The sequence below is a fragment of the Heteronotia binoei genome, chromosome 5 (genome assembly GCF_032191835.1).
Source record: "Heteronotia binoei isolate CCM8104 ecotype False Entrance Well chromosome 5, APGP_CSIRO_Hbin_v1, whole genome shotgun sequence".
Classification (NCBI taxonomy): Eukaryota; Metazoa; Chordata; class Lepidosauria; order Squamata; family Gekkonidae; genus Heteronotia; species Heteronotia binoei.
The window spans coordinates 55,087,676-55,109,966 of NC_083227.1; positions in this window are offsets into that span (position 1 = coordinate 55,087,676).

Consider the following 22,291-nt stretch of genomic DNA (forward strand, 5'->3'; position numbering starts at 1 on the left):
GGCCCAGTTCAGTAGTCTTAGTCTGTTTATTCCCATGTTGTAATTACAATAAAAGAACTTTGATTCACTGCTACCAGACTCCTCATGCATCAAACCCACTATTTAACAGTGGCCTAATATGTAGAGTTTCTGCTCCAAAAAAAGCCCCGAGCATAACTATATTCAGCTACGAGGAATTTGGTACAGTGAGCCTGTACGGATTCCTCATCTGATGAAGTGTGCTTAGAGCACACAAAAGCTTACGTTCTGAATAAAACTGAGTTGGTCTTAAAGGTGCAACTGGACTCCTGTTTTGTTCTACTACTTCAGACCAACACGGCTGATCACTTGGATCAATATTCAGCTACTTATCTCTAAGTTCCTTTTCTTCAAGATGTTCAGGGTACCATGCAGGGTTCTCTCTTTCCCCAATTTATTTGTATGGCAGGCCTGTGAGGTAGGCTTTGCTGAGAGAAACTGACTGATATTTGGCAAAGTAGGAGTTTGAAACTGGGTCTCCCCCACCTTAGTATGACATGCTAACAACCACCCCCATCTCTTTAGGCGATGACAGTTCCTTACCACTTTTGCATCCTTAACAGTGGAATCAGAGTAAAGATGCAGCATAGTCTTAAACAGCAGAACAGTTTAATGTCAGGTTCTTTCTCTGAGTGGAGCAGCAGTAACAACAGCTTTCCTTTTCTCTTTTTTTGCTCACACTAAGTCCTGGAGTCAACCAAGGCAGTCTTAAACACAAGCCCAGGTTGAAGAAACAAAGTTGTCACAACCACCATAGAATTTTAGATTATAGGCCTTATTTTTGTGCAATTTTAGGCATTAGAACACCAAACCAGCATCAACAATTGAGATTCCTTTGCTTTATGACACTTGAGGAATTATCAGACAGGGCTTCGCAATTTGACAGTGATGAATACTACTGTACTGCCCTTTCCTGTGTGTACTAGAGCTTCAGAACCCCATGGTGTCCTGTAACATTCCCAATAAAGAACACTCTTTACCACTGTTATGTGTACAGATGTTACAGCTCACTCTTTTGTTCTCTGAACCGATCCAAGAATTAGCCTGTGGCTCTTGTATTCCAATGGGTGATCCACTGCTACCTGCACACAACTACTGGCAGTTTCCAAATGTCAGTTGCTAGGATACGTTCCCACTTTCCCCAGTAGTTCTTGCCTCAGAGTAATTGCCTCTTTATTTTTTCCTGAACAACTGGACCTACTGTTCCTGCTGTACCTGAACAACTGGACCCACTGCACTAAAGGTGTGCCAGGATGGGGAACTCCTTTTCATCTATGTTGCGGTAGCAAAACACTACAGAAACTTCAAGCATGTGGCTTTGGGCAGCCCTGCAGGTCTTGCTTTTAAACATCTCCAAGTCAGCCCATATTCTCTTCCCTTCCTCCATGAGAACACACAGATTATCGAAGGCTGATGTTGTATGCCTGACAATGTTGATTTCTTGATAAGCATAGCCTATTTGACTGGCCCTTTGTAATCTTTTCACATTTTTCAGAAGCAACAGTCCACAGCCATGTTTCTGTCTGGGAAGTATTGTGTCAAGCAGCTGTCAGAAATGAACTGTTAAGATTAGTGAGTCACTTAGTTTTGCAATGATTAATCAGCATTTGCTCAGTTTTAATCAGGCACACACAAGTTTTTATTAGGGTGCCAGGCCCCCCCTTGGGGCTGGGAATTCTCTGCTCTTGGAGCACCTTTCCCCCTTGGTGCCAATCGGTTGACCACCAGGAGACATAATGGTGGGAACACTAGGCCTCAGTCTGCAATTCAGTGATGTCACTTCATGTCACCAGTGATGCAGGGACACTCTCATATTTGGACAAAAACTCTATGGTAAAAATGACTTCTATCATAGAGATTTTGACCAAATACCAGAATGTCCCCATGTCACTGGTGATATGATGGTGTCACTTCCCATTTGTACCCTAAGGACATCACCAAATTGCTGGCAATGCAGGTCTAGGCCTGTATTGTTTTCCTGCCAGTAAACGCCTTTCCATTAGTTGCCTGGGGGCACCTTGTGACCTTGATTTTTACAGACTGTGTCAAGTCTGGTGAATTATTGTCAATGGAAAGTAAAAATAAATAAATAAATAATGCCATTTTCTGTAAATGGGAAATTATTAAATTATAAGTCCACATTTGATTTAATACTTGAAAAGTTTAAAGGTTTTGGTAACCTGCGTGTGCTAATTTTTAGTGATTAATTGTTGAAAAGTCAGATGAAATAATGTATTGGTTGAAAACCCTAATGGACAGAAATAATACCCAGTCCTGTTGAGCCTTATGGGAATTCCTCCATATGTAGCTGCTGTGCCTGTGCAGAATAAAATTGTACTCTGGGCTTGAAAACTAAAATTTTTGCTAAGAAAACTAAGCTGCTTGCATCGTCCTTGGTGCATAGCCAGTCATATATTTTGTATCTGGACTGAAATGTTCAGTGAGCCTAAATTCGGAGTGTCTATGATCATCTGATCAAGCTACTGCAAGTGAAAATTATGGCATGTGACCACAATGAATCCTAATTGGTAGCATGCTGAACTGTCAACATCAAACAAGGTCCCCCTTGCTGCTTTACCACAGGCACTAGATAATCAAAGGTGCATGAAATGGGAGGCCTGAACAGCTCACAGTTCAGTTCCTGGTGGCTGGTCCGGTTAGCTTACTGGATGCCATGTGGAACACTCGTTTTCTCTTCTCCGTCAGCATCACACATGTGTTAATGAAGCACACACCCCCCCCCCCCCGTCGTGTGTAAATGAATAAACAGAAAAAATACCAACAAGATTACATTCAGAACTGACTGATTCTGTTTAGCTATGATGGGTTCCTGTGTACTCATTATGAATAAAGCATTGCAATCATCAGTGTATATATTGAAATCACCAGAAAAAATTATTGAAAAACAAAGACAATGTTTAAAAAGTGATGTCAGTCCCACCTAGGAATCACCTGAAACACTATGGTTTTACTATAGTGATTCCAGCATTTCCTAGACAAGTGTGATATCGGTTTCCCCAAAGTGATGTCACACCATTTTTGACAGCACCCCCCATGTTCCCCCCCACCCCGACACAACCAGTTGCCTGGCCATGCCTAGGATTACCAGCTCCAGGCTGGAAATACCTGGTCTGGGAGGTGGAGCCCGAGGAGGGCTGGGTTTGGGGAGGGAATGGATTTAAATGGGGTATAATGCCATAGAGTCCACCTTCTAAAGTGGACATTTTCCCTGGATGAACTGATCTCTATCACCTGAAGGTCAATTTTAATCCCAGGAGATCTTCAGTCACCACCTGGAGACTACCAACACAACCCCAAAAAAGGCACACAGCCATTGATGCTGCAAATAACTTATGCATTCAAACACTTATACAAAATGCTTGGTATATTCATAAATACATAGCTCACACATGCTGATTTGCTGTTAAAACAATTTTATTGGTAACATATGGTAACAAAATTATTTCTTACATCTTAATAACTTCTTTTATCTACCCCATATATTACTTTTTACCCACCCCTCCCCCCGTTACTTGATCTCCGCCGGTGTTATTTACTTATAATGCTAATATTTAAAGGTACCCTTAACTATTAAAACAAAAACTTATATTCTTCTTCTTCTAAAACTTAATCATTATCAAAAATTGTCCAATGTCCTTTTACTTTCCACTCTTTTTCTACATATCTTCTAAACTTTTTCCATTCCATTTTACAAACTTCTAAATCATAGTCTCTTAATGTTCTTGTTAACTTGTCCATTTCACTCCATGTCATAACTTTTATAATCCAATCCCATTTCTCTGGTATTTTTTCTTGCTTCCACAACTGCACATATAGTGTCCTAGCTCCTGAAGCAAGTACCAAATCAAAGTTCTATCTTCTTTTGGAAATTTTTCCATTTGTAATCCCAACAGAAAAGTCTTTGCACCTTTCTTAAATTCATATCCCAAGATCTTAGTAATTTCTTGCTGAATCATCTGCCAATACTTTTTCGCCCTTGCACAAGTCCACCACATATGGTAGAAAGAATCTTCATGTTTTTTACATTTCCAGCATCTACCTGGCATCTTGTTATTCATCTTTGCCAATTTTTTAGGAGTCATGTACCATCTGTACATCATTTTAAAACAGTTCTCTTTAATACTATGACACGTCAAAAGCTTCATAGAATATTTCCACAAGTGTTCCCAAGTAATACTATGACACGTCAAAAGCTTCATAGAATATTTCCACAAGTTTCCATCTGTATTTCTTTATTTACATTAATTGCCCACTTAATCATTTGAGATTTCACTACTTCATCTTCCGTAGACCATTTTAACAGTAATTTATATATTTTTGAAATTAATTTTTCATTATCTCCAAGCAGAACTATTTCCATTTCCGTTTGTTCTTTTCTTATCCCTTCAGTTTTAATATCATTATCCACCAAGCTCTTAATTTGCTGCATTTGGAACCAATCATATTTATTGTTCAACTCTTCAGCAGTTTTCAATTCTACTTTGCCACTCTGTATTTTTAATAATTGATTATATGACAACCACTTTTCTTCACCTATTTCAGCCGTTATTTTAATTACTTCCACTGGCACTATCCATAATGGTTTCCTCTAATCCCCATTTTTCTTGAACTTCATCCATATATTTAACAAGTTATTTCTTATATAATGGTGAGAGAAGGAACCGTCCATCTTCTTTTTTCCATAATACAAATACGCATGCCAGCCAAATTTGTTTCCATGACCTTCCAATACTAAGAGTTTTTTGTTTAACAGCGTTATCCATTCTTTTATCCACACCAAACAAACTGCTTCTTGATATAATTTTAAATTCGGTAGTTGAAATCCACCTCTCTCTTTTGCATCTGTCAAAACTTTCATTTTAATCCTTGGTTTCTTCCCAGCCCACACAAATTCTGAAATTTTTCTTCGCCATTTATCAAATTGTTTACTTTCTTTCACAATGGGAATAGTTTGAAACAAATACATTATTCTTGGTAGAATATTCATTTTAATTGCAGCAATTCTACCCAGCAATGACAAATTAAGTTTGTTTCATTTTAACATATCTTCATCCATTTTATGCCATAGCTTCTCATAATTATTTTTAAATAAATCAATATTCTTTATTGCTATCTCCACACCCAAATATTTTACTTTGGAGGTAACTTCACAACCCGTTAGTCTCTGTAATTCTTGTTGCTTATTTAATTGAATATTTTTGCATAGAAATTTTGATTTTTCTTTATTAATCCAAAGTCCCGCCAACTCCCCATATTCTTGTATTTTAGCCAACAACAAAGGTGTAACTTGTATGGGGTTTTCATTTATAAACATTATGTCATCTGCAAATGCTCTATATTTGTAAGTAAATTCTTTTATTTTTAATCCTTCTATTGCTTTGTCTTCTTGAATCTGCATCAGTAATATTTCAAGAGTCATTATAAACAACAATGGGGAAAGCGGACAACCTTGTCTTGTGCCTTTGCTAATTATCATATCTTCTGTAAGGTCTGCATTTATACATAGCCTTGCACGTTGTTCAGTATATATTGCTTTTATCATTCTAATAAAGCTTTCTCCCAATTCCATCTTCTCCATTACTGCAAACGTAAAGTCCCAGTTTAAATTGTCAAACGCTTTCTCTGCATCCACAAAGAATAATGCTACTTCCTTTTCTGGATGTCTTTCGTAATATTCTACAATATTTACAACAGTTCTGATATTGTCTCTTATTTGCTTTTTGGGAAGAAACCCTGCTTGATCCTCCTTTATAAAATTTATCAAATGTTGTTTAAGCCATTCTGCCAATATTTTTGTATATATTTTATAGTCATTATTTAATAACGAAATTGGTCTATAATTTTTTACATTCGTGACATCTCTATCTTCCTTTGGTATCAACGAAATAACAGCTTCCTTTCATGTGTTTGGTATTTTCCCTTTTATTCTTACCATGTTCAAGTTCTGCGATTTCGGTGTTAACTCATCTTTAAAAGTTTTAAAATATTTAGCTGTATATCCAGGTGCCTTTCCAATTTTCATTGCATTAATTGCAGCCTCAATTTCATTTTTTTCAATTGGATCATTCAAAACTTTTCACATATTTTCTGTTAAGGGTTCTATTTTTATCTTTTGTAAATACTCATCCATCTATTCTTTCTTTATTTTAACACCTTTGAACAACTTGGCATAATACTTAAAAATTCTCTTTTTATTCCCTCTTGGTTAACCATCTGTCTTCCATCTACCACAATTTTATTAATAATTTTATTTTCTCTCTTCTTCTTCAATTGCCAAGCCAAATATTTTCCAGGTTTGTTTGCACCCTCAAAAGATTTCTGCTGCAATCTTTTCAAATTCCATTCCAATTTTTTATTTAACAAATGTCTCATTTGTGTTTGTAATATTGTAATTTCCCTTATAATTTTCTTTTTCCCTGGCCTTTTTCTCAACTTCTCTTCTTTTTTCTTTATTTCATTATGAATGTCCAACAACTGTTTTTCTTTTGCTCTCTTATCTTTATTATTCAAAGTAATCAATAGTCCTCTCATTACTGCTTTATAGGCATCCCAGACGATCTGAAAATCCATATCCTCTTTATCATTCACTTGAAAGAAAGCTTTAGTTTCATTTTCTAAATATGTCACTATTTCTTTATTCTGTAGTAAATCTTCATTCAATCTCCATCTTCTCAACTTCTTGGACAATTTTGTAATCCACATTATTGGGTTATGATCAGCCCCAATTTTGGGTAAAATCTCTATTTTCCTTGTTATAAGTACCCCACAACATGTCAATTCTGGAAAAAGTTTTATGTCTTGCTGAAAAAAAGGTATAATCCCGCACCTCAGGGTTACATTTCTTCCATATATCCTCCAAATTTTCTTGTTTGACCAGTTCAAAAAAAGACTTTGACGATTTTCCTTCTTTGTTGTTATTTTTTCCCCCCAGACCTATCCAGAGAGTTCTTAATTGTTCCATTAAAATCTCCCATTATCAAAACTTGGTCATACATCAGTTCATCAAATTGTTGTGTAATGTCTTTTTAAAAAGCATCCTTTGCACCATTAGGCGCATACAATCCCAATAACGTTTTCTTTGCATTTAATATTATTTCTACTGCTACAAATCTTCCATCTTTGTCTTTAAACACTAATTTTGGCTCCAATTCTTGTTTAATATAAAAAATCACTCCCCTTTTCTTCTGTTCAGCCAATGAAAAAAAATTCTAACCCCAATTGTTTATTCCATAAAAAATTGTAATCCTTTTGTTTAATATGCACTTCTTGTAGACAAACTATATTACAATTTTGTTTTTTAATCCAATGAAACGTTGCCCTTCTTTTTTGTGGTGAATTTAGTTCATTTACATTCCAAGACAATAATTTGTAATCCATCCTGGTGCAAATATCTAATATTGCCATTAATTTTAGCACATCGCTCGGTTTGAGCTCAGTATGGACTGCTGGTACGCCAGCATAAGTTATTTGCAGCATCAATGGCTATGTGCCTTTTTGGGGTTGTGTTGGTTGCATCTGTTTGCACAGCTCTTTTGTTTGAATTGTTTTTACCATCTGGAGACTGGCAACCTTAGCAGTGCCTGCATCTTTCAGAAACAAATTATTTCTTCAGTGGCCATGGCAGAGGGTTGCTAGGCAAGCACATCATAACCAGTTTTAAAGTCTTGGTTTCTGTCAGTAAAAGGCTGTGGGAGGGACAAGGCCCTTTGTGGGCTTGTTGTGGCCTTCAAGGAGGGGTTCACTGGGGCCAGACCACACAGCAACCACTTACAGAGTTCTTGTGATGATAAAATGGAGACCTCACTATTATTCAACAAAAGCTACTGCATTAACATAAGTGTGATGGAGTGGTTAGAGGTTCAGACTAGGACTTATGAGACCCAGCTTGAATTCACATTTTGCTGAGGAAACTCACTGTGTGATTTTTGATCCAGTCACACACTCCCAACGTAACCTCCCTCACAGATAGGGTTTCCAGCTCTGGGTTGTCAAATACCTGGATATTTTGTGGGAGGAACCTGGGGAGGAAGAAGAAAGCCATAGATTTACACTCTGCCCTTCTCTCTGAATCAGAGTCTCAGAGTGACTCACAATCTCCTTTACCTTCCTCCTCCACAACAGACACCCTGTGAGGTAGGTGGGACTGAGAGAGTTCTTACAGCAGCTGCCCTTTCAAGGACAACTCCTGCGAGAGCTAAGACTGACCCAAGGCCATTCCAGCAGGTGCAAGTGGAGGAGTGGGGAATCAAATCTGGTTCTTCCAGATAAGAGTCCGCGCACTTAACCACTACACCAAACTAACTAGTGGGGCATGGGGACGGATGAGACCTTAGCAAGGTACCATGCAATAGAGTTGACCTTCCAAAGCAGCCATTTTCTTCAGAGGAAGCAATCTGTATCACCTGGTGATCAACTGCAATACTGGGAGATTTCCAGGCCCCACCTGCTGGTTGGCAACCCTATTTGCAGAGTTGTTGTGATGCTAAAATGAGGGACAGGAGACTCCCCACTGAAAGGAATGGCAGGTGTAAATGAAGTAAATAAACAGAAGTGATCTTGAGGGGAGCAGATTAAAGATAGGTAGGCTGGTGGTTGGGAAGGAGAGATAGGAGCAGAGAAAGGGAGGAGGAGGCTGCCATGAGGAGGAATAGAAGAAATCTTGTGGGAAGCGATACATAGGGAAATGAGATGCCCTCAAGTCCTTGTGAGTTCTCCCCACATGTTTACTTCTGATTTAAAGCTTGTTTTTTATTGTTACTTTTTTTGTTTTAGTTTTTATAAACTGCCTCAAGAACTTTGAGTAAAGCGAGTGTAAATAATTTATGTAAATAAATATACCTCTCATCTCCACAGTGCTCTGCTTATTGTGTTTATAAAATGAACAGAGTGTGGGAGTTCAATTTTGCACCAAAAATATATTCGCAGAAAGAATACAATCTGTTCTGTATATTTTGAAGAAAACATTCAAAAACTTCCTGTAAGTCTCAGAACCCTCCACCCCATCACCAAGACTGTGACCCCTTATTTAAATGTTATGATTTTTTTTAAAGGATTTCAAGAATGAATAGACTGGCCAATAATGTTTCTCCACCTAAGACCTTTTACTAAGGATGTCTTCAGAACTAATTTCACTACCTTAACTGGGAACAAAGATAGATATAGATATAAATTATTGAGAACAAACTAAATCTGTAACAGAATACTCTTTAAAAGTAAGCTTTTGATGCTTTCTGCAGTCTTGAAAAATGAGCTTTTCTTTGTGAACGTTAAATGGCCTATATTCTCTTGCACTTCTGACTGATTCCAACAGAGGGCAACATTTTAACACAGACATGAAGAGCTCCAAACAGCAGAATACAAAGGGGAGGGGATGCATATAAGTTATGAGTTTGTATGGTTTGTCTGTTTCTTCGGTTCTTGAGAGGTATCATGAATTATATCCAAAGGAAGCAGGGGACCTGTAGTTTTACTCTGAATAAAGATGCTATCCATCAATTAGGCTCAGGTTCTTTCGAATGGATTTAGTGTTACCTTTTTCTTTAAAAAATTTGGGAAGTATGACACATGTAGATTCCAGATGAGCAGCTGTGTTAGCCTGTAGCAGTAAAATAAAACAGGAGTCCAGTGGCACTGTAAATACTGACAAAATGTATTCCAAGGTCAGCTTTTGGAGTCAGAACTCACATCGAGACATGGAAATGGGGAGGGGGTATTATAGATTGCATCTCCTTTTAATCTGGCCTCTTTCCTGCTTTCACAATCTCCCTTTGGCTTTTCTTCAGGAACATGGAGTCTCTATCAGAAGGTGGGCGGGAAGAACCAGCAAGCAGATAAAACACTTGATGACCATGTGAATTGCCCAAGTCTCCATGAATCAGGACAGGAAAAGGCAGAAGAGAGTGCCTTCCATGCTGTATGTGTTCAAACTCCATAATCGTTTTTTTTAAAGGGCAGCAATTTTCAGGGCTCTAAGAGGATGCCCCCCTTGTTCCCCAGAAGATGCTGGACTTTGTCAATTTCTGATGCTTGGCCTCAGTAACAGCAAGTCTAAGTAGTAATTGAGACCACTTCCTTTTCTCTGGGGTTCACCATTCTCACCCTGGGAAAGCAAACATGCAGACCCTGGTAGACCATTTTCAGTGCATCCCTCAGAACACATTCCTGAGAAAAAGTCCTGTTGAGTAGACTTGAGTAGGGTTCTGACCCTGAGCAGACCTGTTTAGGATTGCCCTGTTAAGTCATGACCATTTCCAGGGGGAACCAAATTGAATTAGATTTCTGGAGTAACTCCTTGAAACTACAGCAGTTGAGAGGTACCCTAAGAGGAATTTTAATTGCAGCACTCTATGTGCTTTATATAGTAAAGCACAAGTGGCATGTTTTAAGAATAGTTGAAAGCTGATAAGGTTTCCTGCCTGTTGGCCCTTCAGCACATCACCTTGTGTTTTGAAAGCCGTATAGTTATGCATTAGGGAACAAAATCTAAAAAGGTATTTGAAGAGACACACACAACTTTGCTTCCGTACATGTATTGCAAAGACGGTGAGCAATAAGGGAATAAGAGAATTAGAATTCAGATGAGCAGATGGAGAAAAGAGCCAGGCGAGACTTTAAGAGTGGAAATTTCAATCTGTTGGTGTGTGAAGGAAAAGAGTCATGAATCACTCTATGGGGCATCCTTTTCATAACCCCTTGGCTTTCAGTAGTGAACTGAAAAATTATACATTCTGTTTTTCCCAGCATAGTTCATCTCCTTATTCTCCTGAAGGATCGTTCTTTCTCTAAGGTTTTTATGTAGCAGTCTCCCACTTTTTTCTTTTTTTTTTTTGCTATTCAGTGATCATGATTACAAGAGACTGTGCGTTTAACAGGATACCATAGCTAACCCCAACTCTCTGGCATAAATATTGATAAGATACACACACACACACACACACACACACTTGGAGTATACCCAGTTTTACAGGAATCTGTAAAATGTTTTGGATGAAACAATACCAATTTCATCTGCAAAATGGTGCTTGAGTTGCTGCTTCCCCAGTTCAAAGTGAATTCTGCCAATAAAGCAAACCCTTTTCCTATATTTGACAACACATTCAATAATGGGTTGCAGCCCACCTAAAAGAATCCCAGTTTTCAGAGCCAATGAAGTGTATTGGTTAGGATGTTGGACTGGGCACTTCTATGAAACTCACTGGGTGACTTCATGAAACTTCAATTTCTCTCAGCCTAACCTACTTCACATGAAGGCCTTGCTGTGAAGCGAAGAAGGGAAGGCAGTGTGTATGTGTGTTTGCCTCTTCTCCTACCCACCCCAGTTCCTCACCTGGTGTGCCAAGGGACCCTGGAAAGACTGGCATTGCATTCTCAGAGCACCCAAAACCTCCAAGCCCTCATAACAGGACCAAAGCAGCCTTGCTTTTCCTTTTCAGCTTGAGGTCATCATCCTAACTTTTCTTGAGTTTTAGCAGAATGTGACATGGATGAATATCTGATAAAATCTCCTAATTCAATATTTTCCCAATTTGGACATTTGTCATATTTAGAGGGTATAAAGCATTGAATCTGAGAGGTCATTACAGTCAGATGTTAACCATCAGACCGCCATTAGGTTTTTCAAATGTTTCTCCAAATTTTAGTTTTTTAATCCAGGTTTATAATGCGTGTTTAAAACTTTTGAATGCAAGGGTTTTTTTTAAAAAAAATTAGTCGTAGTAGTTTATAGTTGTACAATCTTTCACTTCAGCTGTAGAATCAGAATGACTTGCAGAGCACTTTGGACACAGAAACATTACTGAAGGGCAGATTTTGTGGTCCTTCTGTGTACCATTTGGGCTACTGCTCACCTTAACAGGGCTCTGATATTTTTGATATGAGGTGATAAGTTTTTTTAATTCCAGACAGGCTAGTGAGCATGCCTCACTGTTCAGAACAACTTTCTGTGAGTGACTAAAGAATATACATGGTAGAATATACCACTATGTTCAGGACTCGGGCATTTGTATGAAAAAAAAATCAATTCCTGCTATTAGAAAATCAATAACCTAAAGACAATTTAGAGGTCATGAAGCAATAATGAGGTTTTATTTTTCTGCAGTAGGCTGAAGTTACAATTAGCAGTGACTCCTAAACTCCTAGTGCTAAAACTCACCTAGCCAAAGAATATGAATTAAGCTTTTGATTAACAAAGAATAAATCAAAATATTTTTATTGAGAAAACTTGCTGAACTAAGACGTTGCATTTCTGCTTTTGAGAGCCAGTTTGGTATAGTGATTAAGAGTGGTGGACACTGATTTAGAGAACTGAGTTTGATTACCCACTCCCCCACATGAAGCCTGCTGGGCAACCTTGGGCCAGTCACAGTTCTCTCAGAACTCTCTCAGCCCCACCTACCTCACAAGGTGCCTGTTATGGGCAGAGGAAGGAAATGCAATTGTAAGCTGCTTTGAGACTCTGTCGGATGAGAAAAGCAGGGTATCAAAAGCAATTCTTCTTGTTGTTGTAATCCTAGTCTTATTGTTTACTAGATGCTTTAAACTGTCTGACAACATGGTTTTGTATAATGTGATCCATCTTGAGTCTCAGCAAGAAAGGTAGACTGCAAATAAAGCAAGCAAGTAAAGGAACAAATAAGAAGGATATTATTGAATGAGTTAGTCTGCTTTTCCCAACAGGGGTACTGGGAAAAGGTGCCACCGTCATCCTGACACCAACACTAGGGAGAGTGAGTGCAGAGAGGCTTCCAGTCTCAGCATGCACACTGCCACTGCCCCCTGTTGCTCTGCCTCTTGAGTCTGCCTTTTACGCTGCCTCTTGCATCTGTTGCTCTGCCTCTTGCGCTGAGACTGGAAGCCTTGCTGCTGCTTCCAAGTGGACTATTTCCATATGTGTAGAAGCAAGGGGGGGGGGGTGCAAACAGGCACCCTCTCCCCAGCTCAGCGCTCCAGGCAGCCGCCTACTGCTGCACAATGGATGCACTGGGCCTGACTTTTCCACATGTTAACACTTGAGCACTAAACATAGCAAATCCTCAACATTTCCCCTGGAGGTGAGCCAGAATGGTGTAGCGGTTAAGAGTGGCAGATTCTAATCTAGAGAACCATATTTGATTCCCTATTCCTCCCTAAGAAGTCTGCTGGGTAACCTTGGGCCAGTCACAGTTCTCTGTCAGCCACAGCTACCTCACAAGGTGCCTGTTGTGTGGAGAGGAAGAGAAGGAGATTGTAAGCCACACTCAGTCTCCTTAATTAAGGTAGAGAAAAGCAGAATACAAAAAGCTACTCTTCTCCTTTCTAGACAAACACTTAACAAAGGCCATGTGTTGCCACCACTGCTGCCATTGGAGGGAGGGGAAATAGCAACCATGTACTCCTCCATCGTGCAAAAATCCAGTTGCATCTGAGGACCCTGGCTCTGAGAACATTGTGCAGGAACTAGGCTATACATTCAGTAAATAAATGTACTGAATGTGAACATGAGAGATCTGATCTGAAATTGCATCACAGTCATGATTGCAGATGTTTGTCCCTGTAAAGCTAAGAATTTTCAGCCTCAAATAGACATAAACATCCCTGCTCATCTTTGTTGAGAAAACCTGCCTGTCACTCTTAATCAGGCAAAAAACCCCACAAACAAACCTGAAGACTATTACTTATTTGTTTTTATAATTACATTTATATTCCACTTTTCTTGCATCATGGAATGTAAGGAAAAATACATAGGATTCCCAGGAATACATAGAATTTCCACTCAGGCACTGACCTCATTGAGATGTGTTTTCTTTCAGCAAGATGGCTGCATCACATGCCTTCTGGCCATCTGGGATTATTACTCATTTCTTCAGTCACGCACATGTATCCAGGCATTTAATGATCCTTACCCACTTTATACCATACCAGGCTGAACATGCCTTCAAGACACACATTCAAAAGAATTTGACCTCAGTGCTGTATTTATTGGAGAATTTTTCAGCGTGCCACCTGATTTTCGTTGTATAGCTTTTTAAGCTGCCTACAATTATGGGCAATGCAGGTGGCTGTTAGCTTTGGAGAAATGTAATTTTTGTAGAACACCTTAATAATTTGTTCAGTGGACATTTTGTAGAATGCCATACAGGGGTGCACAGTAGAGCAGCGAGTAATTGGTTGTGTACAAAAGGGACATGCCTAGTTATGTTCTGCCCATTGATCACAAGCAACTATATGGGAGTGATGCAACCACCCTAGATTTGTAACAAAACCCTTTTGAGTTATAAAAATATCCTACAGAAGTTCAAAGAAAAGTTGCTACCGTTCCCCCTTGGTTTCTTTATTTCTCCTTCCTCTTCCGCTAGTGAAAAGGGAGAGGGCAATTTCTTCTGATCATGCTCCCCCCTGCAACCACCCACACCATTTTGCTTTTTGTTTCTGAGAGTCCCCCAACACACAGCAATAACTTGTGGAGAGTCACAGGAGGATGCTGGAGGAAGGGGAAAGCAAGAGATTTTTGCTTTTGCAAACCGCTGCATTCATTGTGTCCTGGGTCCAACCCAATAAAAATAATTGCAAGTTTTGTGCATCAAATGAATGCTATGAGGCTGAATATGCTTAAGTGAGGCGCTATATTCCACTGTAAACGTAGGTTCTGGCAAATCTTGCCACCATTTGGGAAGCTGAACACAATTCATAACTAAAGAACCACCAACTTCCTGCATCCTTCACAGCCACCTCTTACTCCCTTCTCAGCCTAATTAACCTTCTCATCTTGCTTAACTATAATAACTTGCGCCAGCCATTCAGTGTATATTGCTGAAGCGCAGCAAGGAACAGGCTGCACTCTCAGACTCCTGGAGGGCTTTGAGAGATGTGAAGATGCATCACTGGTATTCTATGTAGTCGCTCCCTCTTATTCCGTTATTGCTCCCTCTGCAAAACTGAAGAACTGGAGAATATTTATTTATTTGGAGTCCTCCTTTCTCACTTGGGCTCAAGGTGGATTATACAGAGTGAGTCAGTATAATCAATAGGATGAGACATTCAATAGACAATGAAATAGGATTAGGATTGTAGAAGTCTGGAAACAACCTAAAATATAAAACAAATAAACAAATAAATAGGATTGAAGCAAAACACAAGTATTGACATGACACATTAAACAATGCAAGAACTGCATAGTAGGATCCTACTTACTACAGGCTATATGCAGTAGTATAGACCACAGTCCCTAATCATTTATCTAAGTAACCTTGTAAACTGTTTAGAAAAACCCACTGGAATAACTCAAGTTTTTTGGGAAAGCCAGGAGAGTAGGAGCCCTCTAGACCTCCCCAGGCAGACTGTTGCATGTGGTGAGGCAACAATGGAGAAAGCATATGTTGGGCAGTTGTTGATTTGCCCACTTGCAGGTTAACACCCGTAGAAGTCCCTGCTCATATGAGCGAAGTTATTATAGTGGAGCATGGGGCAGATGTGATTCCACAGAGGCGAGGGACCGAGGCCATGAAGAGGTTTAAATGTGATAACCAGTACCTTAAATTGAGCCCAGTAACAACCAATAAAATGACTGCAAAATGGGAATAACATGTTCCATCTAATAATTGTTGAGCTGCGGCATTCTGCACCAACTGAAGTATGCAAGCAGATTAAGGGGGGTGGGATGATGGTGTATTGCAGTAGTTTAGTCCTGATGTTACTGGGGATCCAATTGGTCAGATCAGCTGTATTAAAGTAAGGGACCTTCTTACAAGCTAGGCTGAGTTGGAAGAAAGTGTGTTTTTGTGCGTGGGAGCTTTGCAGCTGCATCAACTTGTTTCTCCAGCAATAATGCACTCAAAAGGTTATACCCTGAATAAAACTTTGTTGGTCTTAAAGATGCTACTAGACCCAGCATTTAGAAAATACAAACAAGGAGGAAAGCTAACAAGAGTTAATGAAGGAATGCCAAACAAAGCAAAAAAACTATGATAGAGGCAGACTGATGAATCTCCTTGGGGAGGGAGTTGCAAAGATTTGGTGCCACAGCCAAGAAGGCCCTTTCTCAGATTACCTCCTGTCTAACCTCAGCTATTGGAGGCATCCAAAGCACATCCTCAGAATATGATCAGAGAGATTAACTAAATTGATATAAGAGTATGTGATCCTTCAGTTATGCTGTCCCTGAGCCATAAAGAGCTTTAAATATCAGTATCAATTCAACCTTCAATTTGGCCCAGAAACAAATTGAAATGGGGAGAAAAACCCTGGAATTACATAGTCCCTGTGACCCACTCCAGTCAGCCTTCTGTTCACAGCATTCTGTACTAACTATAACTTCTGGAAAGTGTTCAAGGGCAGCACAAACAGAGCAGATTGCAGTAATCTAATCTAGATTGTACTAGGACATGAACCATAGTGGCAAACTCTTTCCTGCCCAGGAACAGTCGCAGCTGACTCACCAGACAAAGGTTATGAAAGGTGGTCCTGGTTACCACAGCCATCCAATCATAGCTACGTTACAGCCTGCAGCCTCTTCCTTATTTTCACAATCTATTCAGCTACTTTAGTTCATATGCTCACTGAAGCTTTGGCAAGCCCATTTCCCCTGCTTGCCTGCTGTTATAGCAAATTCAGTTTTGCACAGTTTGTTCCCTCCCTAACTTCCTGTCATGGAAAAAAAGAAAGAAACCAACTCTAAACAATTGCTTATAGAAGTGTACCTTTGCTTTGTCAGCAAGGCTGTTTTATAGTTTCCAGCACCAGAAGTGCATGTAACCAAATGAGTGAAAATTTCCTCCCTTTGGATGTGCTATTTTTCTTCTACTTTTTGAAACTTGCCTCATTCCCCTTACAATTCCATTTGTGCAGAGTGTTGGTCACACTCCAGGAAGCAAGTAATGTTGAATTGCAAACTCCTGAATGGTTCTGATGATTTTGTGTGAGGTGTGTGGCACACAAACACACACATGGGCACACAAACACATGAGCACACACACACACACACATACCAGATGTCCTGTTTTTGGAGAACATGTTATCTTTTGGGTTCTTTAAAAAAAACTGGCGAAAATGTCCTCTTTTTGGGGTTGGAAAGCTAGGAGTGTTCATACATTATCACAGTTTAAATAGTAGGGGTATTTAAAATGAGGTTTGCCATAGCAATCACTTGGTTAACTCCCTGAGGAGGTCAGAGCCTTGTGGAACCTTGCCCAGTTCTGCAAGGCCTGCAAGACGATGCTGTTTCAGCTAGCATTTAACTAAATGACAACCACTGCTGAGGTATTAGATCTTAATGGACTACTGAATGCCATCTTTTAATTTGACTGATATTATCACCAAATTGTTGTTTGAATTTAATGTTTCAATTGAAATGTTTTTATTGTTGTTCTATTATAAATTGTGAGCCCCCCTGAGCCTGCTTTGGTGGGGAGAGTGGAATATAAATCAAATAAACATAAAGTAGTCATTCAGGAAACATGTCCTCTTCTTTTGCTTTTCCAAATATAAGAACATAAGAGAAGCTATGCTAGATCAGGCCAATGGCCCATCTAGTCCAACACTCTGTGTCACACAGTGGCCAAAAACCACAGATAACATGGTATTCTAAATCAACTGAATATTAGAGACTACATATAGTTTTTTCAGTGCAGGAAGCCAATTTGTACATGCAAGGGAATTTACACAAACTTGTAAGAAAGCCCTTGTAGGTAGATGAGAGCATCCCCTCTAAACCAGCGGTGTTAAACAAATGGCTCGTGGGCTGGATCTGGCCCATCCAGGGCTCTTATCCATCTGACAAGCAATGATGTGAGGGAAGGAACAGGAGGCTGCTCAGGGGGACAACAGGGTGGAGCCACTCCAATTACAGCTTCAGCTCAGCAGAACAAACTCATCTGCACCAGTCAAGCAGAACCCCTTCACTTCAATGGCAGCCTGCCTGGTAAGTCAGGGGCCACCACAGCTGCATTCACATCAGCTTGGCGTTCCAAGATGAAGTTGTACTCCTCTCTGCTCAGCCTGCAGCTCTGGGGATGCTGTTCCAAATGGCCTTGGGGATTGGCATTTGCACATGGGAGAGCACAGACAATCTTCTGCAGGGGCCTGCTGGCAGCCAGTGTCACTGCTGTATTCGTGCCCCCCACCCATGAGGCAACTGCACTTCAGCCCAAGGTGTTCCTTGGCAGTTTTTCCATACATTGGTCTAGTCCTGCTGCCAATTACATTACTTGGCAGCTGGGCCTCCCTCCCCAGTGGGCCTGCTGTCATCCTTCAACCATAGGTGGCTGTCACCTTGAACCCCTGGCATAGTTCCCTCCATGGATCACCCAGTGGCCTTGGCTGGAGGTGGTAACCATCACTTAGGCATATCTGGCTTATCAGGCTCACACCTGGGCTGCCCCCTACTTCTATGAGCAGAGGGGCTAGTTCAACCCATCTCCCAAGTCCAGCAGCTCAGGGGCAGGGGAGGGCTTGCAATGCCCAGCTACTTCATGTTTTCCCTTTGGGGCTTGGGCTCACAGCATTTTCAGTGGAAGGAGGCTGTGGAAGGGGTGTGTCTGCCTAGCACTGCACTGCTGGCTCTTCAGTCCACCCATGCAGGTTTTCCTCTTCAACTACCCACCCCAGCCCCGGAAGTTTTGCATGGAGATCACACCAACACAGAGCTTACCAGCTGCTGTCCTTTATAAAGTTTACCTCCAGTACATGCCATTACATTTTATTGCTCACATCACCCAGCCCAACGAAGTAATATTTATGTCAATCTGACCCTCCAAATAAATTAGTTCAACACTTCTGCTCTAAACCTGTAAGCCAAAATGCCCTCAAAACGAGGTTGGGGAATTGTCAGGTGAGCACCTGGCTTAATTAGGATCTTTTATCTGTGTATACAGGATCCATGTCCAGAAATTAATGCTTAAATTTATCAAGGACTCTAATTAAGTAAAACAATTAAAATTTATTCCAGAAAAATATAGGCATACATACAAGACAATAGACTCATGAAACATACATACAGTCCTAGGAAAAATAGAGAGATAGAGACAACACGTGGATAGACAAACAGGGTGATAATTACCGATCGTAGTCTTCAAGAAAGGCTCCAATGGCGACGAAAGAGGACGGGGGGAATAGGACCCTCAACTGATCAGGAATTGGGGGTGGATCTAGACAGCGGAGATAGGGTACTGCTAGATGCACACACGTGTGGGGAGTTGGGTCACAGGTTATATAGACTACCTTGAGCCCTTAGGGGATGGGAGGTACAGGGGTGGAAAAAGGGGAGGCTCTGCAGTGACCATAAGGGCTGGACTTCTGCAGTAGCCAATAGCAAGTTAATTGGTGGCCCCCAATTGGATGCCCTTAACTGACCAATGAACAAGCTTGGGTCCTGGTTACCTGATTGGATCTCCAGGTAACAATGGACCAGGGTGGAGAAGCTCCAAGATGACCATTGGAGAGAAGAATGGGGGGAATCAGTGGGTGGAGGGGTGCTTAAGATTGTTAAACTTATCTAAAAAGGTGACAATAGATGGCCAAATTACTACCTAAGGTAACACCCGGTCTATACAAAGAATTAGGCTCTGGTTGAAGATGATCTTCTTCAGTGTTCTTCTTGACACCAGTCTTTGTTCTTAGTTTCGTTGGACAAAGGCTTAGGCGTTCCGGCAGGGTCCACACCTAAATAAGCTTGATGGCCTCATGGATGGGTGACATCTGTTGAGCACGTGAGCCTCCCACTTCGCTGAAATGGAGTCTTGGCACTGCTGGAAGATAGCTGGTGTTAGCCTCCCAAAGTGGATTCTATGGTCAAGGCTGAAAACCGCATGGCCTGGATAGCTCCTAGCGGCGCACCTTCTTCCGCTCCAATGATAGAGATGGTGTTCACATGAAGCGACTGGAAACCATCCATTCTTCTTGCTGGCACGTCTCCAGAAACACGGAGTGCTGCTTTAGCGTTGTGGCTGTTACTACTCATAAGTCCTTTCCAGTCTGGCAGCCAAACTAACGTTCTCCTAGCAGATGTGTGTGAGTTCAGTCTCCAGGCACCCTGGCAACCAGGCGGGTGACTACAATGTTCTGAATATTAGGGGTATTTTCTTACAACCATTCAAACATGACTGACAGCCTCAAAGGAGAATGACCTGTAGTTAATGTTCATCAGGAGGTAGCAGGTTCCAGGTGGTCAGAGCTTGATTAGATAGTTGAAAACCTAGGAAAACTCCCAGTAAAGATGTCTGTTCTTAGTTCAGCAATGCTCTGAGCTCGGAAAAGAAAATATATTACTACATACTGCAAACAATAAGGTAAAGGGTTGTGGGATACAGGTTGTGGGATAGAACAAGAGCATTATAAATTCTACATATAATTATCTTTTCTCTCAAAATCATCACCAGTAAGTCTTAATCATATCATTATAAATTTTGCACACATTTTCAATATTTAGTAAAACATCTCTATCCCAAGTTCTAATATTTCTTCTGGACCTCCAACACTTTTACAGACAATATATGTTTTATTTCTGTTACAAACTTTATATTATAAAATCTAGGCATACTGGTCATTAAAAATAATTCAATAATAAAGTATTACTTCTTTTCTCTAAGTCTAATAAATCATATTCTTATCTTGATAGTATTAATATATTTCTCATTTTAAACTATTTACTAAATATCTTCAACAAGCTATGCACATTCTAAAAATCACCCCAGAAGTATCGCAAAGATCTAATGTTTTTCCCCCAATAAATCTATTACATACCTATCTTCCAATAAGTTCCTCCACATTTAATTTTAGTACCTCTTATCACCAAGATTTCAATCCAACATTTATTTTTAACTCCACAATTTTAATCTGAGCCTCTTCCCAATAATACCTCTAAGAATTCCAAGTTCTTCCTTTCTACTATTCCAACAATTCTTCCCCAAGAATATCTTTGTTATTCATTCCTTTCTTATTTTTAACCACCCTTTAATATATTTTCCCCTTGCCACCTGCTAAATAAATAAATCCCTCCCAATATCACAATCTTTTCTTTCTTTCCCCAAACTGTCCAATTTTGAACCAATGCTAACAAATTTTTAACTACATCTCTAATAATCCATTTCTCACAAAGTCCAAGGCGATATTAATTTCTTCTCCATTTCTGACAATTCAAAAAATTTTTGTCTCTTTCTTTTTTCTTTTTGAAGATCTTCCAATTTTTAGCCAGTCCTAATAACATATGTCTGTCAAAATTTTCTGGGCTGTTGTATTTCTTTGTCTCTTCTACAGCTGTGGCACTCTCCTGTGTTTGTTTCACTCCTACTGCTGCTACAGACAGTTGGGCTTTCATTTTCTTTCTCTCACCATCGTTTAATGTGTTGGCATCATCTCCTTTCTGTTCTGTTTTTGGGATCTTTAAGAGACGCTCCTCCACTTCCTTTCTGATGAGGTGTTCTTTCTCCTTTACCACTGACTTCATTTTAAAATGATTCTCATATTGCTGGGCTTCTTCTTCTTTTCCCATCATCTCTGTCTTCTGGTCTCCTGATATTATCTGGTTTGTTACATCCTGTGGCTCACTTATACTTTCAGTAATATCGCTTGCTGTCGGGTCACATATCAGATTGAGGCACTCATGCAAAGCATTTTGCAGAGCTTGCATCCCATTCATGAAATTGTCCCAAAAAATTTCTAAAGCCACATTTATGTCCCAATTTGATTCTACCTTCAACCCCATCATCTAATTGTTTTATACTTAAAATTGTTTAGATTTTATGCTTGATTAATTGTTGGAAGCCGCCCTGAGCCACTTGTGGGAAGGGCGGGATATAAATCCCAAATAAATAAATAAATAAATCATGTCCATTTAATAAGGGGAAAAAGTTGTGAGAGTTTATATCAATCAAAGGACCTTCTGCCAATTCTTCTCTTTTACAATATTTCCACTTTTCACTTTTATTTCAGTTTAAGTCTTTAAATCAGTCCACTTTATATTCTCCAATCAAAATCCAATGTTCCATTTTTTTTTCCAGTCTCCAAAAAAGATTTTTGTTTTTCTTCAATCTCAAGCCCCATTTTTAGACTTTTAAGTCTTTTAACATGAAAAGGGGGGGGGGGGTTGAGGGGGGTTAATGACGTCACTCCTCCCCTCTTTTTCTTCACTTTTCTCCCTATTCAAAACAGCTAATGGAGTTTTCTTTCTTGCAAAAAGGCCAATACTTCAATGACTTACTGTTTCATTCAGTGTAGAATATCACTATTTAATCTTCATTGCTCTTGGACTAACGAGCAGTTCACTTCTAGTGCCATTACGAAA